Here is a 21,637-nt window from a genome sequence, read left to right as displayed (position 1 = left end):
TACCCTTATCTTTCTAAAAATGCTTGGTTATAGCGAGGAAGATACCTCTCAACACGTTACTTGCCAGAACACAGGTACATAGCTCAGAGGAACTGATATGCCCGTGGAGGGGCTGACTTAAATTTGGCAGGGTTCACAACTGGAACACCCTAAAGCAGGCCCAAAGCTCTGCATGCCTCAGATGTGCTTCTTAGAAATGACAACTCTAATACAGGCTTTGCACCTTGAATCCATCTCTAAAGAAGAGCACGAACCAAAAGTTGTTGCTAGGTTATTTAGACATTTTCTTGGGGGTTGGATTTAGAAAATTAATGAATTAATCTTTAAAATCTCTCAGATTTGTAGCAGCACACACAGACTTGTTATTTCTCCTTCCTAGGCAAAAAATAGCCTATGGGAGAATGTAAAGGATGAATCTGAATCCTTTTAAACTTCACATGCATTGCTTTGCTTCCAGACTATGAACCAGAAGATCTCCTCCATGGACTTAAAATGACCTACCCTTTTTACAGTTGTCTCCTGTTAAATTCCACAGTACATGTGCTAATGCTAAGCAGATCAACTATCTGTTCCTCAGTGTAAATACAAATTTTGCATTTAGTACTGTCTTGGTGGCAGTTTTTAGGATAATTCTTAGAAAAATAGTCTTTTTGATCCTTTTGTTTTCCTTCCTTTCCATCACAAAATATGTACTTCTATTTATAAATCCATTTATTTAAACTGCATATGCTGCATTATGTTTTGGAGTGGGTATTTTATGCTTTGGAGAGAGGAAAAATTATTTGCAGGACACAGCTTGTTGTACAGATGTCCTCTATAGATTCTACACACTGCACATTTGTACTGATGGGACTCCTGATCTGACAGGGGAGAGGTGTGGAGGTTTCTGCCTACTTTGACTTACCTTCTGCGTGCCAACCGTGTACATGCCCACGTGCCACCAATGGAACGGTTTTTGATAATGTTTTAGCAGGCAAAGGAGAAACCTTGAAAAAAGCAAATGTAGTATTTAAAATGTTTTATACTCCTTAGACTTCTGTAGACTAGCTCCAAATAACTGTAAAGGATGTTTCATATTCAGAATATCTGAATGGGCCTTGGTTCTGGGTTGGGAAGAGGGAGCAGAACTGGATGAACTGGATATATTAAATACTTTACTGAAAAGCTTTATCCCGTTCTGCTTTTGGATTTCCCACGGCTGAATTTTCTTAGTTTTTCCTCTGCTGTATTTTTTGGCAAATGCTTTATGAAAATATACTTAAATCACTGGGTTGGTCAGAAGTCCTTCGCATTTACCTCTTTTCTGATGCTTAGTTAGCTCGCTTAGCCATATGGGGGGTTTTGGTTTGGTTTTTTTCTTTTTTATTATTCTGTGCCTGCTTAATTGTAGCTTTTATGAAGAAACGGAGACAGAGTCATAAAGACAATAAGACAAATCATTCCCAAAGCAAATATAATGAGGAGAAGAGTTGTAGAAATATTTACATGATTTGAATTTTCAAATCAATGTTCCTAAAAATAGAACAAAAATTTAAATAAAATGAAGTACTCAGATGATTTGTTAGTGAAAGGAATAAAAAGAGCTGCAAACATGAGAACAAATGTTCATTTTTATTCCAAGAAGTAGTTCTTGGCAGTGTTCAGGAAGCTCTAATAGAGAAGACAAAATGTAGATTTTTATCCCACTTGAGCATAAATCAGTGTACCAGACTAAACAATATCTATTGTACAGTGCACTGAATTCTTCTCTCCTGTACAAATGTTCAATTAAGTCTGTAAACTTGAAAAAGCTACAGAAAAATACATTTAAATGACTCAGCAGGTGCCTTTTGTACAATGTGGACAGGGTGTTCCTTCTGGGATGTAACACACATGGTTTTCATCCAATGGCAACAATATAAATAGTGTGGTCAGTGATTCTGTGAGAATGTGTTCATGTGCATACCATTGCATCACAGTGCTAATAACTTGGATAAAATCCTGGGTATATTTCCTGCAGAGACCCTCCTGGGACTTGAAACCATCAGAGAAGAAGCCTCTAATTTAACTAGGACACCAGGAGAGTGTTTTAGTCATTTTTTGATCGGGCAGTCATTCTGCAGGTCATTGCCATCTTCCTGCAGCAAGTGCTGTATGGAGAACCTTTCAGTAGCATTCAAGAATAAGAGCAATTTAACTGGTGTGATCATAGTAAAGATTACATTAATTGCCACCAATGATGATTGAATGTGAAGGCAATGGTGTGAATGAAGTTACAATTAGTGTGGCATGAGGTAGGTGTTATATTAAACATCTAATGACAAACGAAATTGTTTCACAGGTGGGCTAAAATGGTAGACGTGTGACCTAATATGCAACAACACAACTTTCAGAAGACAGGAATAAGCCTTAAGTTACCCTTTGAAGAAGTTAATCCACTTGTGAGTTATATCCACCATCTAAGAAAGCACATGCTGTGTATGAAATGCTCAAGATCTCCACTTCACTCTCTTTGAGGTGGCTTTGCTTGAGCTTATTGAGAAGAAAAGAACTGGAATGATCCATTTGCTTTGTAAATCCACTTGCCCATCCTAGTTTTGTTCTGTTTCTTGATCCTTTTCACTCCAGTCAGTTAAAGCTGGAAGGTTGCATCCTTCCAGGCTTTTGTTGTAAGAGATGCAGTGAAAGGAAATCACAGGATAAAAATACCAATTTGCAATGAAATCAGTCCCTGGTAGTGTTCAAGGACAGGTTGAACCAGGCCTTGAGTAACCTGGTCTAGTGGAAGGTGTACCCTCCATGGCAGGGAGCTGGAACTAGATGATCTTAAGGTCCTTTCAAACCCAAACCATTCTATGAATCTAGAGTTTGAGTTTTATTTTGATTGTTAGGTACTGGAGCATAAGAACTTTGTCCTTATGTAAGGTAGTAGAGAGGTATATGCATTGCTTAGCATGCACAGTGAGAGAGTTCTGAAAAATATGCCCTTTGGTACATCTCTGTCTTTGGAGACAAAAGCAAACAAAATCTGAATTGTTCCAGATAGGAACGAAAATTCCCCTGCTTGCCCTACATATGGCAATAAAAGTGGGTGAGCTGATGGCTGTTAAGTCCTAGTGTCTGTAGGGTGTGGGTGAGCAGGAAACAGCACACAAGGGAACCAGTCATAGGAGCTGAGACACAACCCTCGGCAGTGAGCAGCCCTCAGAGGCAAGAGTTCTGCCTGTCAGCTCCTGTCTGTCAAGGCATGACTGCGGGTGTTTTTCAGATACTTTAGTGTGAATTTCTCAAGCTGCTTATTTTAGGGGACTTTAAGTCTCAATGTGGGATTTGAACAGAGATGAGCTGTTCATTGCTGCTAAATAACCAACATAAAATTCATTTATTGTAGCACACATGCACATACTGACACAATCTTATCAGACAGGGTGAGAAATGCTGCTGTCCAGGATACTCAGTTATGCCCCTTGGCTATTCTCATACAAATATCTTTTGGAATGAGGCAATGAAAGTTTGGATCTCCCTGCCCAAACTGTTGTCTCCAGTAGACAGATACTTGCACCTGATTGCCTTGGTGGCAGTTCTGTTGTTTCCCTGGTTGTCTGTGTATGGATAACTCCCTTTGAGCTCTTCCTTCACAAAACTCTCATTTCTGGGGATATGAGTAGAACTTAGCTGGTTTTACTAGAGCAGGCCAGAATCTTGTATCTCTCAGGCATGTGCCTTTCTTCTGTATTTGTGCACTTGTGTCACTGAAAGACAGTAGGTAATGGAAATTCATGTTTGAATTCCAGGTCATGTATCTGCTAATTTAGAAACATAAAGGGCATTTTTAAGTATCACTCTCTTGGAAGACTGGATCACCAGAAGCAGATTTCCCAGGTCAGAGGAGGGGAGGCAGAAGCGTCAATGAATGCTGCTTTGACTTCCACTGTTCCTGGTGGCATCTTGTGTAAATGAGTGTGTTCAGCCTTGTTAGCAGTCATGTATCCTAGAACTGATAAAGGTGACTTGTGATAGATGCCTGCCTCCTCTTATCTCAAATGTCTCTTTGAAAAGCTCCTTTGGCAAGAAGCCCAAGCGCAAAGGAACAAATCTTCTGTCTTAGACCAAACTTCTAAAGAATCTGAAAAGTTAACAGGCTCTGTTATTTCTATTCCCTCCTCTGCTGTCTGCTTTCTAGATTATTTTTGTAATCTGAATGACTGCTGCTCATTTTGCTGATGCAAAACCTGTCAATATCAGCAAGAGAACGGTTCCCATTGCTGTCATTAGTCTTTGGATCATGTCATTGCCTTCACTTAAGTTTTGGGTCTGGCTCTGCACAGCTCAAAGGATTTGTGTCCTTACACAATTTTTCTGAGCTCGCTTGACTCTAGATAAGGAAGATCTCAGTTCTTCTATCAGTTGATACCTCTAACTATCAACTGTGTCTGCTACTAACCAATAACACAGACTAATGTAGGAAGGAAGGAAAAACGGACGTTGTATTATAATGTTTAACTTGTAAAACAAGAGAAAATGTCTTCAACCTGTAATCCATTTGGGTTGCGTAAGCTATGAATGAGGCATTGTTAGATGAATATTAAATATACATGTATAAATTAAATATTTAACTTGATCTTTGTTCAGTTTGCCTTTCTTATAATTCCTTTTCAGTGTTCATAGAAAACAAACCTGATTTTATACTGCTTGCCAGTAGTGAACTCAAATTTTCTGTTTGTGTTAATAATATCAGTTACCTGCACACGTGAGTCACATTGAACTTTGTCACTGCATTGGAGGAATACTTCTTGGAATATGTCCACAACAGTTTTTGCCATGAAAACACTTTCTATTGCTTGAAATAGTCTGTGAGTGGATTTACTGTTTCATGCATATGTCACTCTGGAAGTTCTTAATTCTTCATTTTTTCCGGTATAATGCTTAAACATGCAACTGTTCCAGTACCTTGAGCAGAGATGATAAAAGAACTCTAGAGAAATACTGTTGTCAAGCACAGGGATGAATGCAACCTAAAATGTCTTTTCCCAACATCCACTGGAATCCCCAAGTTTGCTGCAGACCACAAGTATATTTTAAACCTCAGCTTAGCGTATACCCACAGTATTTCTCCTACAGCTGTGAACTGCTACTCTTTGTTTGGGACTGGGCAAACCTCCAGTGGCTATGCTCTTACAAGGAATGTATTTTCCAGTGTTTTGATTTAATGACTATTATTCAAGTTGAAGTCAGTTCCTTTCTCACACTATTTTAGGCTGTGTGTGGTAAACCTTTGTGCCACTGTTCTCCTCCACAAATTTTGGTATTTTCTTTCTGTGCTAAAACCACTGGAAATTGTACCAAGCTCTGTATCTTATGAAATAAATGTTATCTTTATAATGAATAAATTCTGAATTTAAATGAAACTTGCAATTTAGCATTTCTGCTGGCCTACTCCATCCTTTTTATTGTTGCTGTTCAATGTAATAGTGTCAGGAAGTTCCTGTCATGTGTTTGGTGATGTACAAATAGAGAACAAAAGGTCCTTGCCCCGAAGGCTAAAAGTTTGGATATTTCTATTGATTGAATAAATATTGGACATTTGTCTTTTCCTGACAGAAAGTGATGCATCAAGACAGCTGTTACCTGGACAGATAAACAGTGCAGTCTGAGGATAGAAAGGAATTAGTATGGAGAGAAGCTTACTGTAACAGAGGTGTAATGGAGAGAGGCAGGCATGTGACAGTGGAATGTTCTTCCTCTCTTTCTCCCTTTGCTTCTATTTCAGCATGATACTTTATTAATCAGACTTTGTACGGAGCTATGGTGTGTGTTTTCCAGCATTTACTCTTAGTGTGCCTCCGATCATAGAATCATAGAATCGTTAGGGTTGGAAAGGACCTTAAGATCATCCAGTTCCAAGCCCCCTGCCATGGGCAGGGACACCCCATGCTAAACCATGCCACCCAAGGCTCTGTCCAACCTGGCCTTGAGCACCGGCAGGGATGGAGCATTCACAACCTCCCTGGGCAACCCATTCCAGTGCCTCACCACCCTTACAGTAAAGAACTTCTTCCTTATATCCAATCTAAACTTCCCCTGTTTAAGTTTGAACCCATTACCCCTTGTCCTGTCACTACAGCCCCTAATGAAGAGTCCCTCCCCAGCATCCCTATAGCCCCCCCTTCAGATACTGGAAGGCTGCTGTGAGGTCTCCATGCAGTCTTCTCTTCTCCAGGATGACATCCTTGTTCTCAGGGTGAGGAGTGGATATGGGGTGGCAGCAGCCTTTATGCTACAGGACTCTTGGACTGTCCTGTCTTTGTCGCTTGCATTCAGGACATTATCCAAAGTCTATCTCAGGTAGTGAGAAACCCTTCAGAAAAGTGTTTGCCTTAGATAATGGACCAAATCTGTCACTGCACTACTCAGTAACTACATGCTAATCTTTCAGTCCTTATTTATCATTTAGAGTGGGCTGAAATTTCCATTTAATTTAAAATTAATAAAATGGGACACTATTTTTTGAAAGTGTATTAGGGAAAACTTTATTTTTTAATTTCCATTTAAAAGCTAAAATATCTTTCACCATTTTTATTTTTGGATCTTTCTTTCCACATGCTTTTCTTTGGTAGGTTTAGTTACACAGTGGGTTAATGAGGAAAAAGATGTTAGGCTCATCTGAAGGAAGAAAAAACTAGTTATGAAATCATTACAATTAAAAAATATCTTTGACCAGTTTTACTCCCCGTTCAGTGACAGCAGCTCTGATAAAATGTATCTAATTAACACCCAGCAGATAACAATTATCTTGTATAATTATGATGAGCTTGTTTGTTCGTTAATTGACAGCTTAAGCAATGTTTTATGATGTTTATTTGACCTTGAAGCTAATCTGCACCCTGCTACTGTGAGCTGCCAAATGCATGGCTGTTTGGATTTCCATCCTCACCACTCACACTCACCACTTGTTATCGTCGTTGTCATTCTGCGGGGTGATGTGTCCTACACCATCACTCTGGTCTCTCGCAGAGGTTGCACCCGGTTGTTGCCCCTCTGCTGCCTGTCCATCTATGACTGTGTGTAAGCGGTGCTAAATAGCTGAGTTTCTTGGTTCCACAAACCAAAATACACCATAGTACTCAGAACCACAAAAGATGTTCACTGTTAGAAACTAAATCACTGAATGTTTCTGTCAGTCTTATGTGTACTTAATACAGATTTTGTAATAGACCAGCAATCTGCTTTCTATTAAAAGGTACCCGATAGTTCAGTAACCAAATGTCCATGCTGATGGAACAGATGCATTTGGTTTTGATGTATCTTGAATACTTTGAGAGGATTTTAATTTTCCTACAAAGGCAGAATAAAATTTCTTTGCTGTCCTACAAATAATGAAGACTTGTGTGTTGGTACCTTCTAACAGTTTTACAATATACTGTAAACTCTACCTGCAGCCTCTCCTTTTTATTAAGGCATGTCTGGGATGAAATTTCAAATTAATTTTCAAGATAGATTTTTCCCTTTACTAGAAAGAGGCAGACCCAATGGCATGGGCATTGTGGGGATAAAGTTACAGCACAAAGACCATCACCTGCCTCAGATATTCAGGGATGACAAAGGGGGTCATTGGTTTCAAGACCACTCTGAGCAGTTCACTTAATATGTGACTTGATTCTTTTGTTTTCCACTGACAAACTGGGGTTAAATGTAACTATTTCCTACCCCCTTTCTGTGTGCTTTATTAGGGTTAAAACACTGCCTTCTTGCTGTGTATGTTTTACTACATACAATGCATCTTTAATCTTTAGGATATTAGTGCCTTCTAATTGAAGGACACTTGTGCAATTCTGTTTCTACTACAAATGAGGCAGAGAGAAGTCTTCTAAAGACTGAATCTGTGTTGATATTCCAACTGGATTTACAGCGGTGGTGTATTTTCTAATGTTTGCAAACAGGGAATCTTTAAACAGCTGACTAGCAGATCATTCTTCCTGGCACAGTGGCTCTTAATGAAAATCTTTGTCCTAATTCCTTCATTTGAAATGTAGCTGTGGTACTTAGAGCAGGTTTTTTTTTCCCATCTGGAAAGGAGGAAAGAGCCACTTCTTCCTGAATTCTTTTAAGTCTTCATCAAGAAGGCTCTGGTCTTCCTTCTCCTCCCCATCCTGTTGAGCAATCAGCCATTTCCAGTAGCCACCAGTTTGGAAAGCAAGCTGAGTCTACAAATTCTCAACTCTAACTTTTCATCCCCATTTTTCATCATGAGTGTTCTGACTGTTCACAAGCTCTTGTAATGTTGGTTATACTGTAACATACAATAATTAGATACCTTCTTAGCAAGATCAACTCATGTTTGCACAAATAATGTGAGGGTTGTAATGTAATCAGGGACTAGCTAAGGAACAAAGCTGTAGCTCTCCCATGTTGTCTCACTACTTCTCTTAAAGATTTGGGGCATCTGAAACGTGAAAATGGGTGCAGTCCTACTTTGCACATGGTCTAATGTTTGAACCAGATTTATGTCAGGGATTACTTAACTGAAACCAATTTTAAATTAATTTAGTGAGGAACAAATAGGAGATGCCCCCAAACAAGATTGGGTCTGATATTCCTGGAATTTGGGGATTCCATTAGAGCAGGCGATAGCCTGGGAGCATCTTTTCTTATCACATCATCTTGTCCTTTTCACTTTAAGGCAGTATTAGAATGTGCAGTGGTGCATAAGACTTAGTAATAACTATTATTATTTGTTAAGCATTGTCTTATACAGCACTCAGAACATTGGGTTTTTGTCCTACAAGGATCATTAATTTGGGTATGCAGGATTTTTCAAACAGTGAGTGTCCTTGATGATTAGAGAGATTATCACAAAGTGCTGCCTTTTCGTTTGCTATTTCATTCTAAATTAAGAAGCTGAGCTTCAAATTGAATCTAGTTAACTGTAGTAGACTTCTGAATGAGATAAAACCACTTAGCTAGGAACTCTCTCCTCAAGCTGATAGTTTGGAAGGAGATGTAGAAAAGTCTTCTTCATGGGCTATCATGATTTTATGTCTGTAAGGACTGCATACAACCTTCCTGCTTAAGATAACAGCATTACTAAATCAAATTCAGGTGCTTGGTTTCTCAGATGACGTGACAGATCCTCTTCCTTTAGGATGATTCCTACCTGCATTTGAAAGCCAAGGTAACCGACAAGTAGATTCTCAGCTTCATTAATTGAGATATTCCACTAAAACCAAGTGATAAGGTTTTGGGTTGGCAGGAGATAAGGGTCTTGTGGATTATTGTTTCTTTGTGAGCAGGATTCTGTAGGAGCAACTCTCCATTCAAGTGAAATCAAGGCAGATTTGTGTATCTATTACTGGTATATAAAATAATAAAAGGAATAAAGTGTGGAGATGAATCCAATAGATTCATAGTAAGAAATATCCTGAAGAGACCTTATAGTATTACCTGACCTTTAAATAAGAATTTACTCAAATACCATAGGAACAGATTATATGCTTTTTGCCTTAGAATTCATAGGGTAACTATTGCTAGAATTAATAAAGAATAATTTTTCAGAAAAAGTGAACATATGGCTTGTTATCACTGACTTCAAGCCACAATCAGAACATTATCTAACTCCAGAATACCAGCAGTATGTTCTCAAGCATCTAGTACATTAGAGCATGACTCCTCAAATACATTGAGACTCTGTATGTTCCACTGAACCCTAAACTGTGTTGTCTATGGTCTGACTTCTAACCCCATTCAAATCCTTTATATTAAGGACTTTATAAAGGTGCTGTAAAAATTTTAAGTGGGCTTGAGATGATGTTGCAGATTTTTAGCTTGGGAACATTTTTCAGATATTCAGATATATTTATAATATATTTTGTTTCTTGTAGTGGTGGCTCTTCAGTCACTTCATTGCTCTGATTTTTTTTTCAGTCTAATTTTCCAGTCCTTTACTCTTGTTCCTTCAGCTCTTCATAAGCTGAGTAAATAGATGCAGTGGGATGAGCTGAGAAAACATAAGACTTGCAAAATGTTTTGCCAGTCACAGGGACAAATATTGCAGATTTTCTCCCCAATTTCTCTGCTGATTCCAGTGACCAGGCAAGTCTCAGCTCGGCTAGAACATTTTAAAGTGTTTTCAGAGACAGGCAGAATAGTGTATATTGGGCTGCTCCTCCCACCAGGTTGCTGTGTAAGTCTGCAGAAGGAGAGGAGCTGGAACCAAGTGCACTGGGCAGGAGACTTGGAGCACTGGGAATTTAAATGTCTTGCTCATCTAACTTGGCTTTCAGCCATTTTGCTCCTCTCTCTGATTGATATATCTATTTAAATGCTGTAAGAACTGGGACTCATTCTCAGCAGGGGCTTGTACAGTGCGTTCCATAAGGAATCCTGACCTTGCTTGGGGTCTTCTGTGCTTCTGAGAATGAAGTAATAATGTAATACCCATATGCTGAAGCAACATTTTTTTAAAGCTTCTGTTCTAATGAATGCAGTGATTATGAAGAGTGGCTACTGCTCCAAGTCAGCATACACAAAAGGAGGACTAACTTCAGGTCCTCTTTCTCAGCCTCTGTGCTCAGATGAAAGAGGAGAAACTGGTGATTTGGGAGCAACAAAGAGACTGCCTTTACTAAAAGAGAGGTGCCCCCCCCCGCAAAAAAGAAAAAAGCCACAAAACTAAAAACCAAACCAAAGCCCCCCTAGGCTCCACACTGAGGATCACAGATAGCTCTTTGCTGAACCCCACTCTGCAGAGATTTCTGGCTCCTTGCTCCCTTTTGAAGCTCCCTTGCTGTCTTGCTATTACAATTCTCCTTAGGAGACAGCCTGGTGCCTTTACTTGGCTGCCTTTGCTTTTTTTCCTATTTCTTTTTTTTTCTTGATGAGTCATTCTACCAGCTTATACCCTATCATCAGATAGACCAGACAATGAAGTCACTGGGGTTGCCTGAGAGCAAAATTGGCCCCATTATCCACAACCACTGTGTCTGCCTCGTCACTGATAATACACAACTCAGGGCCGGCCTTCTAAGCACGATGGAAAATCACCAGGGACAAGAAAGCTCCCACCCAAACAAAAGTGTTTGTTGAAGTTTTTTTGGTGTGTGTTTTATAATTGGTGAAATGCTTCCAGCTGAAAACAGGAAATCACACACAAATAAAACTGTTGTTATATTTTGTCAGTGTAGGAGGGAGATTAAATAATCAGATAGTGTCCCTTCACTTGTGTGCACCAGCTTCAGCCTTCTGAAATCAGCAATGGCAGGAAACTTTTATTAGTCTTCTAGCATAAATTAGAAGATTTTATACCTAATGCCAGAACATATGAGAGAGAAGAATGATGCTTAACAAAAATCATAGTTTGTTAACTCAGTACAGAAGCAAAGTTGGAACTATCATTTCTAGAGGAACATGGGTGGAGAAATACCTGCCCCAGGGGACTTTATTCTAGAAACAAGAGACACCAGATATGAGAAGGAAAACAAAGCAAGGATGAGTAGGATAAAAAGCCTGGTACTGTAACTTCGTTTTCTCCAACACTGGACACTTAAGATTAGGCTGGACAGGGTGCTGGGACAGCAAGCCTAGGCTGTGCTTTGCCAGGAAAGGTTGGACCAGATGATCCTTGAGGTCCTTTCCAACCTGGGATTCTGTGATTCCATGAGGGAAGTTGACCTTTTCAAAACTGTATGGCAGGGCAATAGCTGCCTAGGAATAGTCATAGGGTTTTCTGATTCCCAGAGAAATGTTCTTTCTGCTGAACCACAGCTTGCTTCAAAGGAAGCATAAACAGACTCATGGCTCTGATAGTGCTGATGGCTTGTGGTCTACTCAGTTGAAAATACAAATAGAAATAACAAAGCGCAGCAGGTCTCTGGGGATCTGATAAACCTGATGAGGAATTCCATAATAACTGCTAATATTAAACCTTTTACAAGTCTAACTACTCACATCACTAAAGGACAGAAGAAAAGCAGAACAGGAAAGAAACTAAGTCTTGCAAAACGATAGCCTCCATAGAGACCTCTCTTCCTCCCTTTCAGTATTTTTAACAAGAGGGAAACCTCTTTGTTGCGCAGCTAGCCCATTCCAAGAGATGTGTCTATCAGTGCTTTGGAGAGACTGAAGCGGCTGAGTTTCATCATCTGCCAAGACCCATCATTCTTTTGATTCAAAACTGGTGCCCTGTCATTAATTACTTTTTTTGTATCAACCCAGTGTACCAAATACAGCTGAGCCCCATGCTCCTGTGCACTGTGTGAACTCGGTATAAAAGGATGCTTTCTGTTCCTGCTGTCTTAGCGCAGCTCTAAAGGTGACTAAAATATGCCAGGAGAAAGGAGAATCAGAGCTCCAGCGTGCTGCTTGTTTAGGCTGCTTTTGACATCATGTCTGCAGAGACCACAGAGACAGTTTCACTGGTGCTGAGCCTGTGTCAGTTCAATCCCCCCCAGAAGGGAGAACCTTATGTTTGCAAACTCGCCCCAGGATTACAGCCCAGAAGGTGACTAGTTTCAGCTGTATGTTAAAATCGTCTTGCACCATTTTTCTAGCCTGATTCTATCTTGCCAACTGTCTGGCTGTGCCCTCCTTGCCTTGCCTATTTTGCCACGATTTTTGCTTGCACTGTTTGTCACACTGATGGCAAATTAGCTCTCTGTGTGTAGTTTTTCCTTTTTTTTCTTTTTCTCCCTTTGTGTTTTTTTCCTCCTCTCATTTTCCCAGTGTGGCATTTAGGATGGAGGCTGAAAATATTGAACAAACTGCTGATGTCCCCAAGATTCAAATGTGTGAAAAAGACTCGTAAATGAGTCTAGCACACTCAGAAACATTCTTAACATCTGTTCAAGCAGGAGTACCAATTCCCTTTCTCAGAAAGCACAATTTGTCCTCTCTGTTATTTAAAACTTCAGATATCTTTGGATTTGAATAATATCAAAGTGGAGCTAAGGAAAATAAACTCTGATTATGGGTACAGCATTTACAATGAGAGGTGTGGTGTGGATAATGCAGAATTACAGAGTTTTAACTGCCGCGCGTCCTCAGCTTCTATACTGAAAGCTTTTCCTTTATTTAGCAGTATGGAAAGGGCCGTGTAGGTGGCACCCACAGTTGCAAACCCTGTGGATTATGTCTCCTGGCCTGGTAGACATGGGGTTAGTGACTGTTCTGACAAAGCATGAAAACAGCAAGTGTTTTCCTCTGAGAATTTATTGCTTAATAGAATAAAGCAAAAGGTGCCTTAGAACTTGATAAAAATCATTTTAGACCTTGTTTACTTTCATATACACTCCTGAGGAGGCAAAAATCTCTCTAACTGACTTTAGTTGTGTCTGGCAGTAAACACTTCAGGATTCTGTCCCCAAAATGTAGTTGCAAAACTCTCAACACTTCTGCAATTTAGTGAGAGAAAGACTATAAATAGCCAGCCAGCCAGACACAGGCACAGCAGGGAGAGCCCAGGGATCTGAGCTTCCAGTCTCTTTAACCACAGTAAAGAATTGCAGACATAAAAATGACAACTGGAAAGGAAAAAAAAACCCCATAACTGGCAACTCTGAAAATGAGGGAAAAAAAGAAGTAAAATAAACACTGCATTTAATAAAAGTGCTGAATCGCCTCAGCAGTTTAATGGGCTTTAAAGACTGCTGCAGTCACCTTCACTTGCTGGGGATGAAGTCATTGCTCAGGGCAGCCACACTGAGCCCGCACAGCCTCTGCACTATGAGAGGGGCTCCCTGCATCAGCCCATGGGGAGGGAGGGTTTTGCTCTAGGATCATGGAGTGTCTCAGAGAACAGCACAGAGCAGTTATCCCCATGTCTGTGGTTAAATCCCACTGTTGGTCAGGACTGCAGCATGCTGTGAGCTGTGAATAGGTTTTTGAGGACATTTTTAATGCAGGTGAATGAGAAATCTGTGCAATAGCGTGGGCATTGCAGGGACTGGAACAACTTCATTTAATCATAATTAATCAATTAGCACTCCCCATTCAAGTGACGTTTATTGCCACAAATGTCCTGTGATGGTAACAATAGTGACTCTATTGCAGTTATTCCACCTTTTAAAATCCATACCACTGCTTTTAGTTCTTTTTGATGGAGACATTATGTGAGCCACAAGTCTTATTGCTGATGCAGTGCTGAAAGATGAAATACTTTTCCCCTGGAAGGTTAATGTGCTGCAAGTCTCCCCATGATTAGGAACAAAAATATACCAGCAGGTGGGATACAACCAGAACAGAGCAAGTTCTGTGAAATTCAACCTTAAAACAGGCAATTAAACTAGCAATGGCATTTCAGCTTAGAGGCCTCCTGCAGGAGTGATCTATATTACTAAGGAAAAGTCCCCTGGAATACGCCTGTTGTTTCAAGAACGATGAGATTCTGCAACTTCAGTAGCAGGTTTTCAATTGCACATTGGTCCTAAAAGCCTGACAAGTGTTCTTTCCTGAAAAAAAAAAAGAGGAATTTTGAAAGTAACCTCTAACACTAGCCCAAGGACAGCAGTTAAATCTGATTATATTTGATAGGGTTTAACTCTTCAGGGAAGCTTGGCATTTAATGGATTGCAGGTAGAAGCTCAGAAAGTTTTGGTTTGGGTATGGTGAGCTGGGCCGTCATGGCTTTATCTTTTGTATTTGTTTTGGATAGATTAGGATTTAATTCTATTTAGAAACTGTTTTGCTGTTGGCCAAGGTTCCATGAGCTGGACCTCCAGGTGCCAGCATCTGCTGCCTGTTATTGTTCCTGTGATTTGCCTCTCATCCCTTTTTCTTTTACTCCTCTCATCTCATCTTTCCAGCAACAGACTATTATCTCATTCTCCACCAAGCTATTCTGGTTGTGGGTGTAGCTTGTGACAAACATAACATTAAACCACCTAAAATTGGCTGAATTGTCGACATTTGGCACCCTGATTTCTACATTTCCCTACTATGGTTTTCCATTTAAAGCATCCAGTGTTTCCTACAGTGCATGCATGACATTCAGCAGCCAGCTCACTAGCCTTCTGCAGTGGAGCTGTCTTACTCACTGTCAAGTACGTGGCTATATACGTTTTACTAAGTATGTAGGAAACCCTCAGCGTGGTCCCAGGTCAGGATCCAGGCAAGTGCTTAGACACTTGTATAAATGTTGATGTGTGAGCAATCTCCCTTGACATCAGCAGCATTTTTGCACTTTTGCAGTTGATGTTCCTGTTGGACAAGGTCCTGTGAGCTAGCCTCTTGCTGTTCCAAACCGATGAGTGTTAACAAACTGTTGCCACGTCCACTTGCCGTTGAGGTCATGCTTGTGCTCCAGCCACTGGCTGGTTCCCTGCTGCTAACAGCCACCAGCCTGTTGCTGGCACCCTTCCATCAAGAGATGTGTGCTGTTCACATTCTGCCCTTTCATTGCCCTGCCTTTCTCCCTGGGACTCCACATGGTTTGCTGCTGCCACAGTAAAACAAAAGGTTCTGGAAATAAAAGCATCTTCTAGAGACCTCTTACAGAACAACTTTTCCTGTGATCTGAAAAAGGAAGGCGTGTAGGAATAAACACAGGAAAAGTAGTAACATCTGCTCACCTTCCAGTCCAAGCCTCAATAAATCCTGTGAGTTCTTATGTAAGGGAGGGAGGAGAACAAGAATGAGTTACAAGTGATAAATTATGACCAAATAGATCCATTTGAACAAACTCCTGCTGAACCAGGTCAGAGTGTGAGCTGGGCCTGCAGGAATTCTATATGTGCTAATCTTTTTTGCAGAAGCTTTAGCCCAGTAAATAATGTTTTTATCCACTTTGGATGGCAAGGCCCATTCCATATATCTTGTTGTCCACTCTGTCCCATGCAGTGGCAAGCACATGCTATCAGTCATCATTTAAAAAAAGGCTCATTTAATGCAGAACTGATTGCAGTGATGCTAAATTCCCTTCCCAGAGCAATATCCAATGCAAGTGGGAGGAAGTGCTAGAAAATAAACTTAGCATGCATCCTATTCTAATACTTTTCTTCAGAAAAAAAAACATGTTGTATAGTGAGGGCTTTGCTTTCCTGTTTGTTTAGTCCACTACATCTCTTGGGTTTGTTTTTCAGTTAATATTTCATACTTGTAAGTCTGTTGTGGCAAGGTGCAAATAGGAAAAGTCAAGCTTTTTGGTGCAAGACAGGTTTGAAAATAACCTCAGTATTTCACAGTAAAGGCAAATCAATAAGACCAGTGGGAATGAGAAGAAAAGGTGTATTAATACACTGAGTGGGGTCACGAGCTAAATGTAGCTGAACCTGCAGCCTGAAAGATCATTCTAGGGACCAGAGCTGGGTAGGAAGCTGAGAAGCATTCCCCACTTGTAGCTAGACACAGAACCAGTGTGTTGCTGGGCTCTTTTTTGGGCTGGAAAGAGGTATTTCCCCATTAGAATACAAAAATAACAACTCCAGAAAACAAATGTGACTCGCAGACCAACTTCCACCTCAGACTACTAAATTACATTTTACTAGGTAACTAGATGCTCTGAAAGCAGCAAAATGCATTTAAACTGGCCGGAGCATCTCTGATATTAAATATGCCTTGATCTGTGAGGATAAAGAACCTTCAGAGCTTGTTTTTCAGTATCGGAAATGATTGTGGATGTTATCTTGGGGGGGTTCATAAATAGTTGTGAGAGGAAGTGTCAGTTGTCTGTGCATGAAAGCTATCCGAAGTTCCCCAGGATGCTCAGATTTAGTCTTAAATTATACTCTGCTTTTGCTTTTGCTTTTCCTGTATGGATATCCAAATTCTGTTTTCTGCAGTGCTCACTGCCAAAGTGTCTAAGACTAAGAATAAAATATATTATAAATCCACAGAAACGAGGTGGGAAATGTCAATATAAGTATCAGCAAATCTAGTGCACTTAAAAGGTGTAAGCTTTTTAAAGGAGGTAGCTGGGTGGGTGTTTTCCCTTCATACAAATGGCTCTATCATCATTCATTCTATGTCAGAACGGGAACTAAATTTATACTGGATGCCTAAGTGAGTTATTGAAAAATATTGGAGTGGGTATTAAATAAACTTGGCTTGATGACATATATAAAACAGCAGCTCAGGACAGTAGCAAGTTGAGTTCTTTCATCTCTAATTCCTCATTGGGCTGTGCCTCCTTCAAATGTTTTAATCTGGCTGGAAAAGAATGTTCCTCGTTTGTTTATACTGCCTTGAATATTAAAGCTGCCTTCTACACTGCAGAGCTTGGGCCGCTGTAAGGAAACAGCCTAAGGGAATATTACCCATTGTGCTGAAATCATGGGGGGAGGAAAAGGAATAATCGGAATTGCATAAAAGAGGGACTATTAAGAATGGGGTTTCTGTGTGGATTGGAAGGGATATTAAAAGGGTTTTTTTATAGGGGAAATACAAGCACAAAGAAAATTATCAGAGAAAGATGAATCCTCGTCACCTTTTACCTTGCCAAGTTTTTGTATCAATGACAAGTAGGGGCTAAAAAAAAGGTATATATAAGAAAAAGGAATGGCTGGTTTTATACAAAATCAGTTCTAGTCTCAACTTGAGACCACTTACCCCTCAGGTAACTTCACATTTGCAGCTAGTCTACTTAGACTAGTTTAGAAAGAGTTTTGAAAGACTGTATAATCTTATAATTTGGGACTAAACTGAATTTGATGAGATGATTCTACATGTAAGAAAGCACTTGCAGGATTAGCGCCCACATGCTTTGATCAGTAATATTTTGCCATAAAACTCTTTTCCAGAAATTCCCTTAGCTACTGCCTAATCCCCTAGCCTTATTATAGCTCCTATTAGTAACTATAGCTTACCGTATTTCTTTGACATATTTCTGCCTCTTTTTGGTTGCTGTTCTTGTATTGTCTTGTTACAACAGGTGATGGTGTATTATCATACCAAATAAATGTACTTTCTGGAATGCAATTAAGCTGCAGAGAAACTAGGAGGTAATTCCTGCCCATGACCTGAATTTCTTTCCTTGCAGCGCCATTGACTTACCAGGTGACCTTGGATGAATTTCCTCATTAGGAAAATGGGGCTGATTATTTATCCCCAGGGCATAATACTACAGTGTTACAAATGACAGAAGCCAGGGAAGTACAAATTTCTTTGGAACTCTCCCAAAATCTGTCCATTGACCATATGCTGAAAGACATCATGGCAGAGTCTTACCTATGTGCTCCACGGGGACAAGAGTGTTTCATGTGCTACTAGAAGAATGCTTAATGGGCCAAATTTGTTACTTGATGGTGGTGTGATATATTAGAGGAAATCTGCAGCAGAATAGGTTTGTTTCATGTCAATGCAGTTCATGCAGCAAGGTATAGTGCTTAAGCTATAAATACAGGCTCTGCTCTGTGCATTACTTTAGCTAGTTCATCATTTAAACCCAGCCTGATAATGAAACAGGAGAAAATATATTAGTACATTTGCTGTTGCTGTAAATATGGGTAAGGCTGAACTTTTGCAGTCAGCAAAGATCAACAATCATCTGCTGCCTCTTTCAGATTAGGCAATGGAGGATTTGTGTTACTTTGACTTGCATCTCCTTATTTTTGTATTGCAAGAGCTTGTGCACATCAGATCTCATATGGCTTTATTTGCTTGGGTATTAATTACATTAACTGCTTGAGATATTGTCTCTTCTCACAGACCTTACCTTTTCTCTTTGTCATCTCTAATGCTGAATTAAGAAGTAGACGCAAAGGGGCAATGTGTTGGAAGTACTTCACCACAGGGTTAATTTATCTGAGAAAAGGAGAAATTTGGGGCTTATGGTATCTTTCTTTTGCACTTGTGTACGTTTAAATATGGACATCACGTCAATACCAGCCTAGGTCCTCTGCTTTGGGAATGTCAATAGAGGGGTGAAAAACTAACATGGACATAATCCAGAATAGTAAAACCAATTCCATCTCAGACAATTTTTGCAAGAAGTCTGTTATTTGACAAAGCGTGATGGAGTTAATGGAGTACAGAAGCTGATCAAATAAAAGGAATTATTCTCTCTAAAAAAAATGAAGTATTTAAATCCAGGAATGTCTGCAGTGCCTGATGGGGAATTGTAAGCTCTCAGTTTAGGTTTCTAGAATCCTCTAATGGGCCCAGTTCTCTGGCTGGATTGCCACATGCCTGGAAAACCACACACCACCACAGGCTACCCTCTGGTTTAATGCAAAGAAGGCCTGAGAGTTACAACACAGACAGGGAGCTCAGCCTACAGAGGATAAAATTATGAAACCTTCAAACGCTGGCCTTTCAGGATCCAAGTATTTCTTCCTCCTTCCTCCCACTCCTAAACATGAATATACTATTGAAAACTATAACTCTTTTGTATTCTCTTGGCTTCTGACGAGGTGAAGTGCAAAGTAGTTTTTAGAGGGGTAAGAAGGTGTTAATAAAAATAAGAGAAAGAAAGAATGAAGAAAATAATGGAATCTGTACTCTTTGGAAGCTGGTTTTTTACTGTGTCCAAAACAGGCGGTTTTGGCATTTTGAATTTCACTTTCTGCAAGGTTCATGTTAGAAAGAATGTGCTTCAGCAAATATTCCTTAATAGCTTATTCACCACCTTGTTTCCATTGTCTAATGCTGGTTCCATTCCAGCACCGGTATTCTCTTGGCTGTTATCTAGTCCAAGTTTTACTCAAATTAAATACAAATTCCTTTTAGCTAAGCTATCAGAGCACTTTCCTGAACAAACACAAACCAAATATCACATCTGAACTAAGTCTGTGTTCCTGACTTCCACTCAAACCTGAGATGTGAGAGGATATTTGTTGTTATTGTAGGCTCCTGACAACCTCTCTTTCTGTCACCTAAGTATTTGTGGTGCATGTCACGGTTCTTCTGTTTTGGAAGGAATAAAACCAACTCCACCTCTCCTATCCTTTTCTGCTGAGCCATCAGAGTGCCTTTTTAAAACAAAAGCTCATCTGCCTTTATGGTTTTGATTTGCAAGATGCTTATAAAACTTGAAGAAAGTATTTGCTCTGCATTACACAAAACAGGAATTTAATTACTTGTTTTATATCTTCTTGATATCTTTCTTTAACATCTCCAAAAATAAAATATGATGGCAGCAGTGAAACATACCTTCCCAAATATCTGCATTCATTACTGGTGCTGATTATCAAAACCCTGATTCAGCAAAGTTCTTGAGTGTCTGCCCTAATTTTAAGCACAAATAGTCATAGAAAGTCAATTCATCATTTTCACATCTACATTTTACAGGCTCTTATTACTGGCACCGGTGCTGATCCAGCCAGGCTGTCCCTAATTACAGACAGCGTGGCTTTCTTGGTGAGCATGTCTCTGAGTTTTGTTCAAGTCAGGAGTTACTGAATTATGCAATGTTTAACCATTATCTCATGTTCTTCATGAGGCAAATGCTGCTCCCATGGAAGTCTGCAGCAACATCTCCTGCTTTCAGTTATAATAGAAATAGGCTCCAGTGGAACAGATTATGTGAATTTTATTCATTTCAATAGGGATATTGACTAGTTAGACACACAAGAGGGTAAAATACTTTTTCTCTTATCAATAAGCTAAGCACTTTACTGGAAAAATGTGCAGTTATGCTCTAAACGTTACCACTATGCATCATGTCCCACTGGTGTAAATCCATAACCCCTTTAAATCAGCTTGAAAATACAGATTGTTGAACCAGAAGAGATACTGAATGGCAGCAAGGCTGGGGAAAGACAGGGAAGGATGTCTCTGCTTCAGCCACTTTTAGAATGCAATGAAGCGATAATGTCAGAACAAGATGTACTTTTTAGGAGCAATCATTCATTCACTACTGTCAAGATTGCTATAACCTATAGCAAATGCATCTATCCAGTGTTCTTGTATGACCCTAGTGTGGAGAAGGGAACTTCAAACCAAACTGTCAGGTTTGTGCTTTGTGAGTTCGACAGCAAGCCCACTCACCAAGTTTGATGTGAGTGTAAATATATACTGGGAAATAGAGCCGTCACTGACAGACTCACCAAACCCAGACTCTCATTTTGGAGCAGACCTTCTCCAAGATAAATGGTGTGTGATACAGCCAACTGAATTAATTTGCACCACGACCATTTTAAAATGCAAGGTTTAACTGTCAGCAAGCCCATGTGTCTGGATTGTTTGTTTGCTGCATTTGTTTTACTTGGTATGAGGAAAAGAAATGACCCAGATGCAGGTGATTTTTTTCAATATATGCACATCCTTCCCTCTAAGTTTCAAGAAGGCTTTTATTGTAGATAGTTCCAATGCATGGCATTTTGCTCTGAATAGCAGGGTGACAACAGAACCTCTCTGTCACTGCTCAGCCAGCCGCAGAAGCAAAGGTAGGCCTGCAGTTACTGGCTGCTTCAGCAGCTTTGCATGCAAGCAGGGTGGGCTGGTGGACACTCTCCCTCACATGTGTGATTCCAGAAACAGTGCCAGGGAGCCCCTGGAGAAATCTCTGCACACCCCAGGAACTTTAACCTGCCTCAGGAGCTGTCTCAGCAAGGGAGAGGGAGGAGGGTCACCAAGCGAGTCTATTGATCCTGTCCTCACTGAACTGGCAGGATCAAAGTGGATTGCTAACCATTTAATGTCTTTAATTAAACAAATTTCTGGCAGAGCACATACAGGACTGTTTCTCTGTGAGGCGATACCTTCAGAAGAAATGGTACCACTGAGAAGTACC

General features: G+C 40.1%; 1 long non-coding RNA gene across 2 annotated transcripts in view; it reads left to right on the top strand.

Moving 5' to 3' along the window:
* LOC130597632 (uncharacterized) overlaps positions 1-21,637 on the top strand; it is a 225,708-nt gene that overhangs the window by 161,596 nt on the left and 42,475 nt on the right. The window lies entirely within an intron of this gene.

The sequence above is a fragment of the Pezoporus wallicus genome, unplaced genomic scaffold, assembly GCF_028554395.1.
Source record: "Pezoporus wallicus isolate ANWC-B61680 ecotype Strahan unplaced genomic scaffold, APGP_CSIRO_Pwel_v1 contig_6783, whole genome shotgun sequence".
In the NCBI taxonomy this organism is placed as follows: Eukaryota; Metazoa; Chordata; class Aves; order Psittaciformes; family Psittacidae; genus Pezoporus; species Pezoporus wallicus.
This window is presented reverse-complemented; position numbering and strand designations above follow the sequence as displayed.